The sequence below is a fragment of the Heterocephalus glaber genome, unplaced genomic scaffold (genome assembly GCF_053883595.1).
Source record: "Heterocephalus glaber isolate CG9 unplaced genomic scaffold, H.glaber_assembly_v1.0 deba00000942, whole genome shotgun sequence".
NCBI lineage: Eukaryota > Metazoa > Chordata > Mammalia > Rodentia > Bathyergidae > Heterocephalus > Heterocephalus glaber.
In genome coordinates this window covers 1,322,477-1,337,200 of record NW_028258174.1, presented here as the reverse complement: position 1 = coordinate 1,337,200, position 14,724 = coordinate 1,322,477, and the positions used below count along the sequence as shown (strand labels likewise).

Sequence of the window (14,724 nt, the reverse complement as noted above, 5' to 3'; positions counted from 1 at the left end):
TTACATCCTCTCTAGTAGAACTTTCGTGCTGAGCTGGGGCCGAAGATTCAGCTTTCTCAGGGGACTGTGAAAGCCAACATGGGGCTTCTTGTTGAGGTCTAGAGGACTAGATTTGGGGATTCTCTGGATTTTGAGTTTGAGCCTCCTCCAGCTGGAATTGAGATGACTCAGTGTGTTCAGGGGCTCTGGGACCTCATCTCAGTTCTCCTGATATTCCAGATGTAGGTCGTCATGGTCAGCTGTAGCTATATGAGGATCTGTTACCGTCCTGCAAGGTTTGTTTCTGAAGCTTAGGTTTTGCCAATTGATATGGAGTTCCAGCAACCACTTTAGCAAGTTGCCAGTGCTGTGCTACATCTTTCTTCAGTTTCAGGGGTGATATCAACTGTGATACTTTTGAAGTCTGATTTATTAGAGGTAGAACAAGTATTTCAAGTAATTGGTGGTTTGCAGCAAGATCCAGAGCAGAAGCCTCCATCTTCCTTTTGAGTTGAGGAGGCAGAGCTAGAGTTTAATTCTATGTCCATCTAGAATTGAAACCTTCTCTGGGACCCTCTCTTGCCTAGGAAGCGTATCATATCAAACCTGGTGTGCAGCTGTGATCTAATCTGGTTCCTGCAGCAGCTGTCCAGTCAACTCCTGAGGCAGAAGCAACACCTTGGTGGGCACAGAGGACCCCAAGTAATCAAAGCCTCTGGCTCTGCCAGAGGAGTAGGAGCATAGAGCAATTCTAGTGGAGATTAGATGTGTGGGAAGAGATGATGCATTTGACCCCAGGGGCTCAGAGTTCAGCTGGACTGAGTATCAGGCCCACTCTGGAAGTGGGGCTGCTGAGACTAGTAGTCACCACTCTGGCCACATGAGGAGCCCTGGAGCCCAGAAGTTCACCAAAGTGGGATAAAGGCTGGGTCACAGAAACCTGGGCCAGTAGAATGCCAGCACTATTCCTGCCGGAATTTTTCTGATGGCCATTGTGGCAAGTGCCATGGGAACCTTATACATCCTGTCCCACCGCACCCTTTCTGACATCATTGTATAAGAAACCTTAATTGTGGTCTGGCCGAGATGGCCTTAGTGTGACCTCAGTGAGCCTTTTCCCACAGTGAACAGACCTAATTCCCTTGCCTCGGCAGAGGTGACAGCAGCCTGCAACAAGGCTGTGTCCCCCTACCAAGGCAGGATGTAGGACTCAGATTTAGGTGGTCCTGGGCCTCCAGCAGCCCCTTGGGTGGGGCATGACAGAGCCTCCCATGGAAGTCACAGTGCTGGTCCTCGGGGTACTCAGAAGTGCTAGCTCAGTCTAGCGGCCTGAGCTTTTCTTGCTCCAAGTTAATTTCTCAGAGATATTCTTCCTCCCCTTGGCTGTACAGCTTCTAAGAAAAGCAGCTGACTTGAATCAAATCCAGAAGGTCTTCATCCTGGCATCTGTGTCACCTTACTAGGTCTGTACTCCAAGGCTATTTTCTCACTTTCCAAAACCACAAGTGACAGTTTCTGGAGTACACCTGACAAAGCCATCTGAAGAAGAACAGCTTCTGGGCCATCTTCCTTTTCATGAGGAATGACAGCGGTCCTTCCTCCAGCTCATCCACAATCTCTTCTGCAGTCCCAGCTCCAGGACTACTGCACTCATTGGACTGCAACACTACCTCTAAAGCACAAAAGGGCTCCAGGCTTTGCTTCTTAAGGGGTGGGGCGAGATCTTCATTTTCCCTTCATTCAAGGACAGAAAGCTCCTGATGCTTGATGATCCTTTTTGACCATCCATTAAAACCAAAGTCAATAATTTGCCAGTGGTTGGCATCGTAAGCTGTTTAGGGCAAGGGCCTGATATCGAGCTGCCTTCTGTCTCTGGTCCCAAGACAAACTTTCACCGGAGATTTCTGGAAAAGGAGCCTCCCATCACATGCCTTTTGGGCTTCCGGGGGATCTTTGGCTGAATAAAATTTGCTAAGGGCATAGAAACCAGGACAGGTCTAGCAGTGTTTGGGAGAACCAAGACTGAATACAGACATCCAAATTTAGAGACCTTGAAGGATATGAGGCCTGGGCCAGGGGTCCAGAACTTTAGTTCTATACCAACAAGGCTCTGTCACTGGTGGTGGGAACCACCAAAGACACTAGCTTCTTGTATAATTTTTAATAGAACTTCCTAACAAAAGTTCTCAGGAAATTAGAATTAGAAGAAAACTTATAAAATATATGAACTACCAAAAAATAAAAACAAATATTATTCTTACTGGCCAAAGGAAAATGGTAAGAGATTATTCTTAAGATATCTACTCCTGAGCCAGGAATTTAGCTCAGTGGCACTGCACCTGCCTCGAAAGTGCAAGATCCTGAGTTCAACCTCGGTACCAAAAAGAAAAGAAAAAAAAAAAAGATATCTGCTCCTGCATCATGAGGAGACATTTTTCTCGGAGGTTCTGAAATTTAGGTTAGATCTTTCCTGTAATTCCAAAAATTGAAGGGCCACATATACTAGAAGCACTTATTTTAGAGTCCCCAGGAATCTAAACTTCAAACAAAAGTCCCAGGTAATTCTGTTTTGGATTAACTTTGAGAATAGTTGCTTAAATCAATGGAAGTTTCCAGAGGATTTGAACTGAGGAGAAACAAATCAGATTTCCAGTGACCTCCTCCTTCCTTTTATACAAGAGCACACCCTTCCCTCCATCATTCCAATGTAAGACCAATAGTTATTTTTATAACTCCTATGGAAAACCTGGGTCACCTGGCCTCTCCGTGCCAGGAAAGTTACTGGAAGTGGCCCTGTTTCCTGGAGCAGTACACATTATCTGATTCACAGGAAAGAGCAAGATAACATCTTCCTGGGGCAGGGAAAGGAATAAATTCTGGGTCTTGTCTGAACATCTGAACCTGCTCTATCTTGGCTTTCAAAGGTTTTTTTTTTCTTTTTAAATTCTATAATAACAAAACTTAAAATAGCTCTCAGGGGTAGTTGGTGCCAGTTTTGCTAATGCTGGACAAGGGTAGAGGAAGTCATGTGCGTGGGTCTCAGAGCCTAGCAGGAACTGTTTTAATTTGAACTTTGGTAACATCAGTGTAGGGAGGCAGATGGGCTGTCTTCAGAGATCCTGAGCAGGCACAGCCATAGAAAGCCACAGGGCATCTCAGGAAACTTAAAATAACAACAATAATAAACTGTCCTTCTCACAACATGGGTTTACAGACAACAAAGGCAGACACTGATGACCTAGTGAACCCTTTCCCAGCCTTGGGAAACTGAGAACAGAAACAGTAAGCAGTGGTTCTCAAAGCTTAGCACATATCAAAATCACCTAGAGGGCTTGTTAAAACAACAGTGCTGAGCCCCATACCAAAGTTTCCAATTCTGTTGACTTTGTGTAGCTTGATAATTTGCCTTTCTAACAAGTTCCCTGGAATTGCTGCTGCTCTGGGGACCGTACTTAGAGGACTACTGCACTATGGCAGGCAAATGAAGTCCTCTCATCATCTTCTTCCATGGGCAATGGCTTTATGACCTTCCTGAGGGGGAAAGAATCCCAGTGGGATGGGTGCCAGAGTCATACTTAGAGGTCTTCACAGCCATAATAAATTACTCCTTCTGGGCCAAGGGACACACTTGGGCCTAGTTGGCCCAATAACTATGCACCTGTTTCTATCACTCAAACCACAAACATCTAATGGGTGGCTATCATAATTATGGCCACCTGTTACAATCTGAATACAGTTCCCCCCAAAATTCATGCAATAATTTTATCCTCAAAGCTATATGTTAATGATGTTAAGGGAGTGGGAACTCAACCTGACTTTGGTATTTAGAGGTGAAAGGGCTTTGGGAAATATAGGATTAAATAAGATCACTAGGATGGAGCCCTCATGATCCAATCCTGCGGCTTTGTAAGAAGAGGGAGAGAACCCATACGCATAGTCACCATTCCTTGTCTCTTGCCATGTGATGTTGTAAGCCCCCTTGGGACTTTGCCAGCAAGAAGATCATCACCAGATGAGATCCCTAGATCTTGCACATCTAGGGCCATAAGCTAAAGTGGACTTTATAAACAACCTCCCTCCAGTATTTTATTATAGTAACAAAATCTGACTAATACACTACATCTATTAAGTGTTATCTGTGTGCCAGGCACTTCGTGCATATTTTTTCTTTATGGGAGACATATTTCCACCCAAGAGCTTTGGCATGTACTGCTCTCTTAGCCTACAAAGAGAGAAAGAAATGTCATTCTCATCTTAGGTTCATGGGTGTGGCCCATATAATGAAAGACAGATTAACAAGAGGACAGTATAAACATTTATTTAATATAAGTTTATAAGATATGGGAGGCTTCATTAGGAAATGAAGACCTGAAGAATGGGTAGTGTCTATGATGACGAGGTAGATAGTCATAGTGAACTATAATTGGCCAATGTGGGTGTGATCAAATGGGAACAGGCTGATGGTGACTTAGCAAGGCCTCTTTGTTATCTTTTTGTCTTCAGAGATAAGGATGTTCTTTTCCTCTAGGTACGGGGAGGAAACCTCCTGAATGAGGGTCTCACAACTTCTTCAGGGGAAGATAAAAAAATTCCTTCCCAGATTATAGGACCTGCTTCAGAAAATGGTGGGAAGAGCAAGTCACCTTCCTGCTTTTTTGCTGTTTCCCCAAATGCCACGGCGCTGTGCCTCAGCACCTGACATGCTTTTCCTACACAGCTCTCTTGTATTCTAAGAATTTTGCACAAACACCAACTTGTCAGAGAAGCCTCTGCTGGTCACCCCCATCTTGGCTCTCACCCCATGCCTGCCCTAATACTTTCTAGCACATCTTCACTGCTTTATTTTCTCTCTTGTGCATTGGTCACTCATAGCCTATATATGTTGCTTGTGTTATTTATTATCTGTCTCCCTCACTGTCATGTAAGCACAGGGCAAGGATTGTGCCATTGTTATGGTACAGTCAGGTATATAGAGCCCTAGATATTTCCTGCACATAGAGTGAATACTTACATGAAAAATGAACAAACGAAACCTTGAGAGAGCCACGCCTTATTTTGCATGGATGTGCAGAATTTGGTGTAATAATTAGAGCCCATCAGTTAAAAAGCAGTACACTGGGTATTATTTCATCAGTTGGAGCTATTTGAATGTATGGGAAGAAAATAAGTAGAAGTTAAAGGGAAGATGGGAATTGGGGGTTGCAGGGAGCAGGCTGGGCTAAGAAGCCTGGGTAATGGAATCACTTACTGGGGCTGAGGGAGTTCTCAAGTCTCCTGTGAGTGAGCAGGCGTGTCCTCTTGGCTCTTACTGGGGGACAATAGAGCTGCTGAAGTTAGCAAGAATGGAAAACCCTCCCCAGCCCAGGTGCTGGTTAGCAGGATTCATTTCTGAAATGACGAAGAAGAGATAGTTCTAAAAAGCAGCTTTCAAATAGCCAAAGCAGCTGACTTTGAAGGGACTAGAACTGGTTAGCCCAGTAGGGAGGTGATGTCAAAGATGCAGGGTCAAAGAGAGGAGGTTGTGTAGGAGCCAGTTGCCAACCAGCAACCAGACAGATCCTGAGGCAAAAAGGAAGACTCTTTTTAGACCTATGATTTAGTGGCGTAAACAAGCTTACTTTGGTTGGCAGCAGTGCTTGTCAGAGTCCTTGCCACGTGGAAAAATTAAACATTTTTTTCTCTTGGCACCTGTTTCTAACGGACAGACTGGAGTGTTGATTGTTTTACAACAATATATAAAAGCAGTTCATTAACAGACTCTAGGGAGTGGCTACATGCCCTGGCTGGTGTGGTTTATTTTTTATTTGAACAAGAAGAAAAGAAAGTGCTCAAATGGTAGAGTTCAGGGCACTGTGCACACACAGGCAGGTGCTCGGTCACACTTCATGGTACAGCACCCACGTGAGGAAAGAGGAAAAGGAATATAAAATAATTTAAAAACCAAAAATCAGACTTTACCCCCAGTGATCAACTGACCAGCTACTGGATTCAATTCAACAAAAATTGTAGAAATTGGCTTAGAATAGGAAATGTTTCTCTCTGAATAAAAGCTGGAGGGAGAGTCTAATGTTTGGGCCTTCCATATTGAAAGTCCTCCTGTTGTGGAGCAGGTAATTTGGTAAACCTTCCTTCCATCAGGAAGATCAGGGAGGACCTATTGTGTGCTGCTGAGGAAAAACTATACGTCAGGAGTGGTCACCATGCTAAGATGCAGAGAGCTAATGGGAAGAGGTAGCTAAGGGCTGGGCCAAACGGAGTGGGACTCTTAATAGAAACTGCTTTATTAAGGGCTTCATGGTCCAATGTGTTTGGGGCCTTTTGGGCTGAACAAAATTAAACTGTTCTCTTGACTATGTTCTTTCACAGGCTGAAGTGCACTGGGAGTCTACAAGAGAGAAATACAGAATAGAGTGTTTCTCAAATATTTGACTATAAAAGCCTTTCTTCAGAGCACCCACATGAGGGAAAACAAAACAAAATAAGACTGCTCCAAACTGTACACATTCTGGGGAAGAGGGCTGTAATCTAAGAATGATTGTTCATAAACAGATTCAGGTAGACTGCTAGGCAAAGGTTTGGTCACAACTAGATGAGTGAGCTCTTGAAATGGGAATTAAATTTAGAGGCCCTTCCAGATAGCCTTTCCTTATATACCTCACACCACCAGACCTGCTGTCAAATTCTAGTGTTTTGTTTGTTGGTGCTTGTTTTTAAAGTGCTATTTGTAACCTATCAAATTGATTTTATTAACCTCTACAGAGTTGCAGTGTGCAGTTTGAACAATACTAAACTTACTGTCTAACTAATCACATTATTATTCTTATACCCCTTTCCCAAAGAGTCCTGTGTTTTTACTTTATGAGGTAAAAGAAGAGCAAAGAGAGGCTGGATAGGGTTTTGGACTGTGTTTTTCTTTTAGGGAAAAGAGTAAATACCTAGTATTGTACCCTCTTCTTGATCCTGACTAGACCCTTGGCTTTAGAAGAGAAGAGGGGTCTTGTTTACATGCTGCTTTCACATTTTAGATGTGATTTCTTCATCTAATCTTATTCTTACGTAAACAAGTCCCTATGTTAGTTCTGACTGGGCTCATGGATAAGTTCCCAGAAAAATGGGATCAATATATCTTTGGTCTACAGCCCATGCCACAGCTGAAGGGGGACAAAATATCCTTCTTTTTTCCATCCTAGGTTATGGCAGAGACCCCTATGACAAAAGACAGATTAACAAGAGAAAAGCATATACACGTATGTAATAAAGTTTTATGTGATACAGGAGCCATCAGAAATGAAGACCCAAAGAGAGAAGGAACCTGTATATTTTTATGTTGGATTTTATGAAGAAGTGGATATAGTGGTGGAGAAGCATGATTGGACAAAGAGGCCATGATCTACTGGCGATGAACTGCGAGGGACTTAGCAAGGCCCATGTGTCCAGATTCTCTGTCCCCTTGTCTTTAGAGATAAGGTGCCCCCCTTTCTCTCTTCCTCTCTCTCTCTGTAGTTGCTGAAGAGGGCACCTCTTGAATGAGAGTTTTAGAGGAGAAGGGTAAGAGAAAAGTGAGAGTGACCTTCCTGCTGTTCTCTCAAGTGCCAGGGTGCCATATTCTGGGGGTAGTATTGAGGTAGGAGATTAGGGGAGGAAAAACTGGTCAAACAACTACGAAGAGCTTGGCAGTCCTGAAGACCCAGGGCACATTCACAGAACACAGAATTCAGGTTGACTATACAGTTCCCAACCCTGCAGGTGGGACCAATCAAAAAAGTGCCATTTTCAATTCTTCATTTATACCTGACACAAAACCAAGCAGGCCTTTGATAGGACAGCTTAATTCTGATGTCAGGCCAAGTGAGTTACTGATAGCACAACCTTCCCAAATGCCTTGTTTGCAAGGTGGGAAGCAACCTAGGAATTCATATACAAAAGAGCTCTGTCATTATCCTTGTGGCAACTGTGAGTTCATACACTAGCCAGCTCTCACTCTGCAGAGCATATTTCTTTTCCACCTTTAATAAATGTAAATTCTTACTACCTTTTTATCACATGTCTGTCCAGTTCTTTGTTCAGAACATCAAAAGCCTGGAAAGAATCTCTTTGGGACCCAAAAGCTGGTAACATTTTGTTCTGGCCCCACCAAAGCCAATCCCAGGGCATGTGGGCCAACCTACCGATGCTCTTTCCTCTGTCTCACAATTAGGGTTCTAATGTCAGCTCCTTGACTCTGAACCCAGGCTCAGGACCCCCAGACTCAGGACTCACTGTGGTCTCCTGCTGCATGAAGAAAGATGGGGAAAGTAATGGTAAAATCAAAACAAACAAAAATTTTATTCTCTGGATATCTTTCTACAACATTGGAAAGGACTAAGCCTAAAGGCCCTGGTCATGACATTGGGGTGTGGTTTTCAAGGCCAACCAGAGCCGTCTCTTTACCCACTGGTGGACCAAAGGCAATCCAATGATTCTTTTTTAAACTAGCAATCAAATGCGACATTTTGCAAAGCACTGTGAATTATCAAGCCTTTATTTCAAAGGGTCTAGAAAATATTTGTTTTTTCAGTTTTCCTTTTCCACTGCTTTTCTTCTTTTCTTGATTCCCTTGATTCCCTTCTGAGCATTTTGGCTGCAGAGTTCCTCATTATTGTTCCTTGGAGTAACATATGAAATACAAAATGTAATCTTGTTTGGGAAATTAAAAGGAAATATAAGAGTAGGTGAAGGGGTTTGTGCAGCAGCAGGGGGAAGTGGGGTGGCAGGGTGCTGGAAGGATTGTAGTCTGCTCAGAATGTCAAATGATTCAAAGTCATTTCAAGATGGAGAAAAAATGGATTTTACTGTCCTAAATCAATTTAACTGTTCAAGTGATTATCGCTCCCCTGATGTTTATAAAAACATGAAATGAAAGAAGGCAGACTCATACAAACTCAGAGTTTTCAGGAACTATTAAACCCAGGAAAGTCTGTTTGGGTTTTGCCTGATGTTATGAATCCTAACCTATTAATTTTACTGTCTACATAAAAGGAATAGTAGAATTTTGTTGTCACGGGGCGTCTCTGAATGTCACATATGCATTCCTGACTCTGCCACTGACTCTGGGTGACCACAAGCAAGTACCTCATCTTTCCAAGCCTCAGTTTCCTTCTATTTAAACAGATATCACTTGGAATTGTACTTACCACATAAGGTTATTGTCAGATTTAGTGCAATAATGTATGAAAGCACTTACTAAAAAGTCTGTCATGTATGAATAACTGCTATTTGTTAGGTAACTACATGAATAGGGTTACTGCAAGGATGCCAAGATTCAGTTCTTGGCAGAGAGTTCTATGAAAGCCATGCAAAGGAGGCCAATATGGTAGGCCTCTTCCTCTACCAGATTTGATTTCTGTCTGGAACAATTTGCCTCCCCTCCCCAGAGATATTTGCAATGTTCAGAGACATTTTTGTTTGTCATAGATTCTTCTTGACTTCATCATGATAGAGTATCATCCCAATAAACCCATTGCAAGTTGATAATAGCCTAAGTTTAAAAATGCATTTAATATCTATAACCTACCCAACACCATAGTACACTGCAGAGTACAGATTATTTCCCCTTGTAATTGAGTGAGTGACTGGGAACTGTAGTTTGCTACTGCTGCCCAGCATAACGGGAGGGTATTGTACCACATTTTTAGTATCCTAGGATATGATCCAAATTTCAAATCTGAAGTACGGTTTCTGTTGAATGCACATGGCTTTCATACCATCATAAAGTTCACAAATCCTATATCAAATCATCCTAAGTCAGGGACTGTTTGTAGAGTACATCTAATGGGGAGGGAGAGTGCTACTAGCATCAAGTACAGTGGTGGCCAACCTATGGCACATGCCCCAGTGGGCTGTTTGTATCATTGAAAGCTCTGAAAGGTTTGCCATCACTGATCATGTTGCAGGCCACAGGACAGTCCCCACGACAATTATCTGGCCCAAATGCCAATTGTGCAGATTGGAAAATAAAACAAAACCAATGATGCATAGTCCTTTTAACATCTTAGGTCCAGGGGTAATGCTTTCCTTTACAACTAAACAAGAGAAAAAGTTGTAAATGGAATCTTTTTTGGTACTGGGGATCAATCTCAGGACCTTGCGTTTGCAAGGCAGGCGCGGTGCCACTGAGCTAAATCCCTAGCCCATGTAAATGGAATCTTAAGAGAATAAAAAAGAAGTCTCAATTCTCTATGAGCCAAATTCCATTGAGTTGGGGAAGAAATAGAAAACATAGATACCAGCCTAGCAGTTAACATTAGCGTCAGGACCCTGGTATTTAACCACGTTCTGTTCTAGGCTTTGGTTGTTGAGATGAATGGTTGGAAGCCCAGAGGTCCACAGGAGAATTAGACCAGTGAGAACATGGGCTCATTCTGAAGGCCTTAGTTTTGTGGGGAGAGGAAAATTTGATGGTATTCTGGATTCTGAGATTAATGCACAAATAGGCTGACTCTAAGGGTATGTCTTGACTAACAATTATTTAGGCTCCTTTAAAACTGAGTGTAAATCAGGGTCAATCCTTAAGGAAAGGCTTGTGTTTTTTGTTTGTTTTTGTTGGTGATGGTGGTGATTTTTTTTTTTTTCTTTTGACTAGGAATTGAATCCAAGGCCTCACACATCCTGGGCACAGGCTCTACCCTGAGCTACATCCCTGGTCAACTTTTTTAAAATTTTGAGATAGGGTCTTGCTAAATTGCCCAGGCTAGCCCAAACTTCTTTTTTTTTTTTGTACAGGGGATCAAACTCAGGACCTTGCATTTGCAAGGTAGGCACAGTGCCATTGAGCTAAATCTCCAGCCCTGGCCCAAACTTTTAATCTTCTTGTCTCAATCTCTTGAGTAGCTGGGATTATGGGAGTACACCACCATCCCCATCTCAAAAAGACTTGTATTGATTCAAGCAGATATACTAAATTCTGCTGAGCTCCTCTTAGATTTGCACAAATCAGATCCAACGACTTTTTGGATTCCTGTTTATAAGAGCCCTAAAGAAGGAACTGCATCTTTAGGTCTAGACAATTTTCTGCCTTCAATTGCATAATAAGAAAACAGAGATGTGGGCTGAGAAATGTCATTGACTATCAGAGGGTGACCACCTTCCCTAATCATCCCACAAGAAGCATTTGTATGTCTCTCAATTAATGGATAAGTGACTGTTCTATTTATGAGATGGAGACCTATGCTCTTCAGAGCCATTCCTTGCTTTGTCTACCAAAGTCCTAGCCCAGACCAGGCAGCATTGAGCCTCTAGGATGTTGAGATGGCAGCATCTCCCTCCCTGAAGCCGCTCAGGTATTGGCCTGAATTACCAAAGAGCCAGTCTAAAGTTGTACTGAGGGAGGCCAGGATGGCTTGCCTAACCTGAAAAGCAGAGTAGAAAATCTTTGCAAAATGGAGCATGACCTTTCCTTGTCAAACCTGGGAATTCAGTGTGCCTGCCTCTTGAACTCTAATTAGTATTTACTCTTATTTTTCAACTCCTTTTGAGTTTTTTTCAAATTATAATTTTTTTCAAAATTTCAGATTTAAAAAAATATTCTGTTGGAGCTTAACCAAGTGTGTAACTTCTCCAGTGGCAATTTAAAGTTGAAAACATATCAAAAGGATATAAAAATTAAATAAATCTCTTGGTTTGGGGAGGGGATGGATGATAGCAGTATAAGGGATATATAGTACTGACCTTGCCATTTTATGAGCAGAAGGCAGATATGAGTTCATAAAATAATGTTTCAGAATATCCACAGGAAGTGAGTAAGGTTACATAATTGTCCTATTTAAATGCTATCCCACTGTTAAGAATGTCAAAAAGTTTGATTATGTGGTCACCTTGTTGCAAAAATGGAAGTTCTTCATAAGGTCAATAGAAGAGTGGGTTCAATAAAATACTTAAAGAATGTGCCTCAGGGCACAGAAACTCTTAGTCATCGAAGGAAACATCTGCAAGCAAATGACTTTATGATAAGCATTATATTTCAAGAGCTCTGTAACTGACCATGATATAGTAATGACAATTTTCTTCAAAACACTTAACCAGAGAGGCTCCAATGGAACCCAGAGATTTGTATGGCCAGAAAGAAATATCCTTGACACCTAGGCTGTAAGGAATAACACACAGTGGTAGAAAGAGCCCTGGCCCAGAAACCTAAAGACCTGGCCAGTTTCCTACTCCCCATGTGATCTCAGTTTCCAAAGCCTCTGAGTCTCATCAGGAAAATGAGGATGGATGAGGGCATCTGCTCCGTGTTCCCCACTGGGCTATGAACATTTCAGAGAGCTTCACAAATCGTTGACTAAACAACCAGTATCTTACTGTTCTTGTCAGAAGGTAATGAGAGTTAGAATCAAATTGTATCCTATTAAGGAAATATGTTTATAACCAAATTACTTCCTGAGAACTTCATGTTTCCTGGCATGATCTTTCATTTCTCTCCTAATAGAAAATCAGTCAGGAAACCTGTGTTTTCCTGAGTAGAAAATTGAATAACCAGTAAGTTTATTTTAAAACATTTGATTTTATGGCCATCTCCTTTGGACATCTTAAATGTGATCTTTTTGGAGGGAGTTCTAGACAGATTTTTTTTATTACAAAGGACAGCAACCCATCTAAGTTAGTACAAATAAGAGACAGCTTGTTATAAAAGCAAAAATAAAACAGCAGGTCATTTCACATGTATCTTAATCAAAGCAGAGACATTCTTTGTGCACATCCTACCACAAGTCCTTAAATCATAAACCCCAAGTCTGTCTGACCTTATCAGTCCAGTACTCACAGTTGATATGTCACCAGACAGAGTTCAAGAAGATCCCCAAACTGGAGATATGAAACCTTGACTCACTCCACCCAGATTTCAGGGTGGGGTGGGAACAGGTTTCAGGTTTGCTGACTTCTGTCACAGAGCAAGAATTTTCAAGACACATCAGTAAGTGACATAAAGGGTTTTATTAGGTAGAATTTTAAAAGTACACACTAAAATAAATAGTGTTGGCCCTAAAAATGGAGACAGGAACCTTGTAGCTTCAGCTGGGTATATTTATGACGGATTTGAAGTTATCCCTAAGATGGGTTATCTAGAATGTATATTTTACTGTCTGTCAGTTTTGTTCATTTGCCTATTTGGTGAGCTGTGTTAAAATGCAAACCATTTACAGATGTACTACAGTTTCTGTTTCTCCATTTAACCTCATTGCTTCTTCCTTCTTCTTGCATAGAGTGCAGATACAATACTTGTATACAATACAATACTACCTCAGCTTCCTTTTTAGCACTTAAAGCTAGGAGCACATAAGGAATAGAGTGATAAGCATATTAGGTAGAGTACTTATACAGCACCACCTGAACAAGTTGCTGAATCTCTCTGTGCCTCCATTCCTTTATCTGGAAAATGAGGGTATTATTCCCAATTGTATTAGTCACTTTCTTATCACTGGGACAAAACATCCAATAACCATAATAATTTAAATGAGAAGAGATTTAATTTGGATCATGGTTTCAGTCCGTGGTAAGCTGGCTCCAAGACAAAAATGACATGGTGGAAGGGCATGGCTGAGGAAAGCTGTTAAATCCAGGCAGCCAGGAAGGAGGGAGAGAGAGAGAGAGAGAGAGAGAGAGAGAGAGAGAGAGAGAGAGAGAGAGAGAGAGGCCAAGGTCAAGAATACACACCCTTCCAGGTCACACCCCCAATGAGCCATCTCCAACCAGGCCCCACCTCCTAATAGCACATTGAGACACTGAATTCATCAATTGATGGATTTACTGATGAGTAGACCACCCTATGTCCAATAAACTTCCAAACACATGAAAACTTTTGAGGAACATTTTAGATCTAAACATAACGTTCTGCCCCTGGCTCCCAAAAGGTTCATGTCCATTTCATTATGCAAAATGCATTTACTCCATCTCTGTAAAAGTTGCCAAAGTCTTAACAATCCAGCATTGCTAAAAAGTCCAAGTCCTAAGTCTTCTCTGAGACTAAAGGCAAACTCTTAGCTGTGAGTCCCTGTAAAAATCAAAAAGAAAGTTAAATATTTCCAGTATACAATGGCACAAGGTAAATATTCCCATTTCAAAGGGGCAGAACAGGGGGTAGAAAGAAATCACACCAAAGTAAAACAGAAATCTAAGAGAGCAAACATAGTAGCTTCATGTTTAGCATCTGGGGCAAATTGTGGTGGGATATGAATTCTAAAGGGCTTCGACAGCCCACATGGCCTTTCTGTTGATCAGAATGTGCTCCCTGCCTGTGACTTTCCTCAGCAGATGTTTCATGTTCCTGACTTCCCCAACTTCCTGAGGTCTTCACTTCACTTTTGGCTTCACTTTCACAGCTTCACACACTACTATCTCAGAGGCACACTTCCTGGTTTCAAAGGCTGTTTTCTGAAATGTGGGTGGAAATCATAATTCATGCATTCTACATGCCTATAAAATCAGCACCATGTAAATGATGCCAAGGTCTGCCACCAGTTTGAGCAGTAACTATTCCCCTTGGATCAGAACTGCAGGGGCCTTTGAGTTCCTGGATGACTAAGCACTGTGAAATGAATCCCAGGGAACCAATTGCTTAGGCATCCCTTCTTGAACAATGTGCTCTCTCTCTCTCTCTCTCTCTCTCTCTCGACAGGGTCTCACTATGTAATTCACGCTGGCCTATGTAGCCAAGGCTGGCCTCAAAATCAGTGCTTCTCCTGTCCATGACCCCAACTTTACAGGTACCTCTTT

General features: G+C 42.1%; 1 long non-coding RNA gene and 1 pseudogene across 2 annotated transcripts in view; one reads left to right on the top strand and one right to left on the bottom strand.

Annotated features, from left to right (window-relative positions):
* Positions 1-14,724, top strand: part of LOC101705318 (uncharacterized) — a 136,492-nt gene that overhangs the window by 98,572 nt on the left and 23,196 nt on the right. The window contains exon 6 of one of the 2 annotated variants that reach the window (XR_015450329.1): positions 7,255-8,624. The exons of the other annotated variant lie outside the window; for it this stretch is intronic. This is a non-coding gene — a long non-coding RNA (uncharacterized LOC101705318). Of the gene's footprint in view, positions 1-7,254; positions 8,625-14,724 lie in introns of those variants that run through there. 2 annotated transcript variants of the gene reach the window in all.
* On the bottom strand, positions 959-4,765 carry LOC101699023 (RAD52 motif-containing protein 1 pseudogene; annotated as a pseudogene).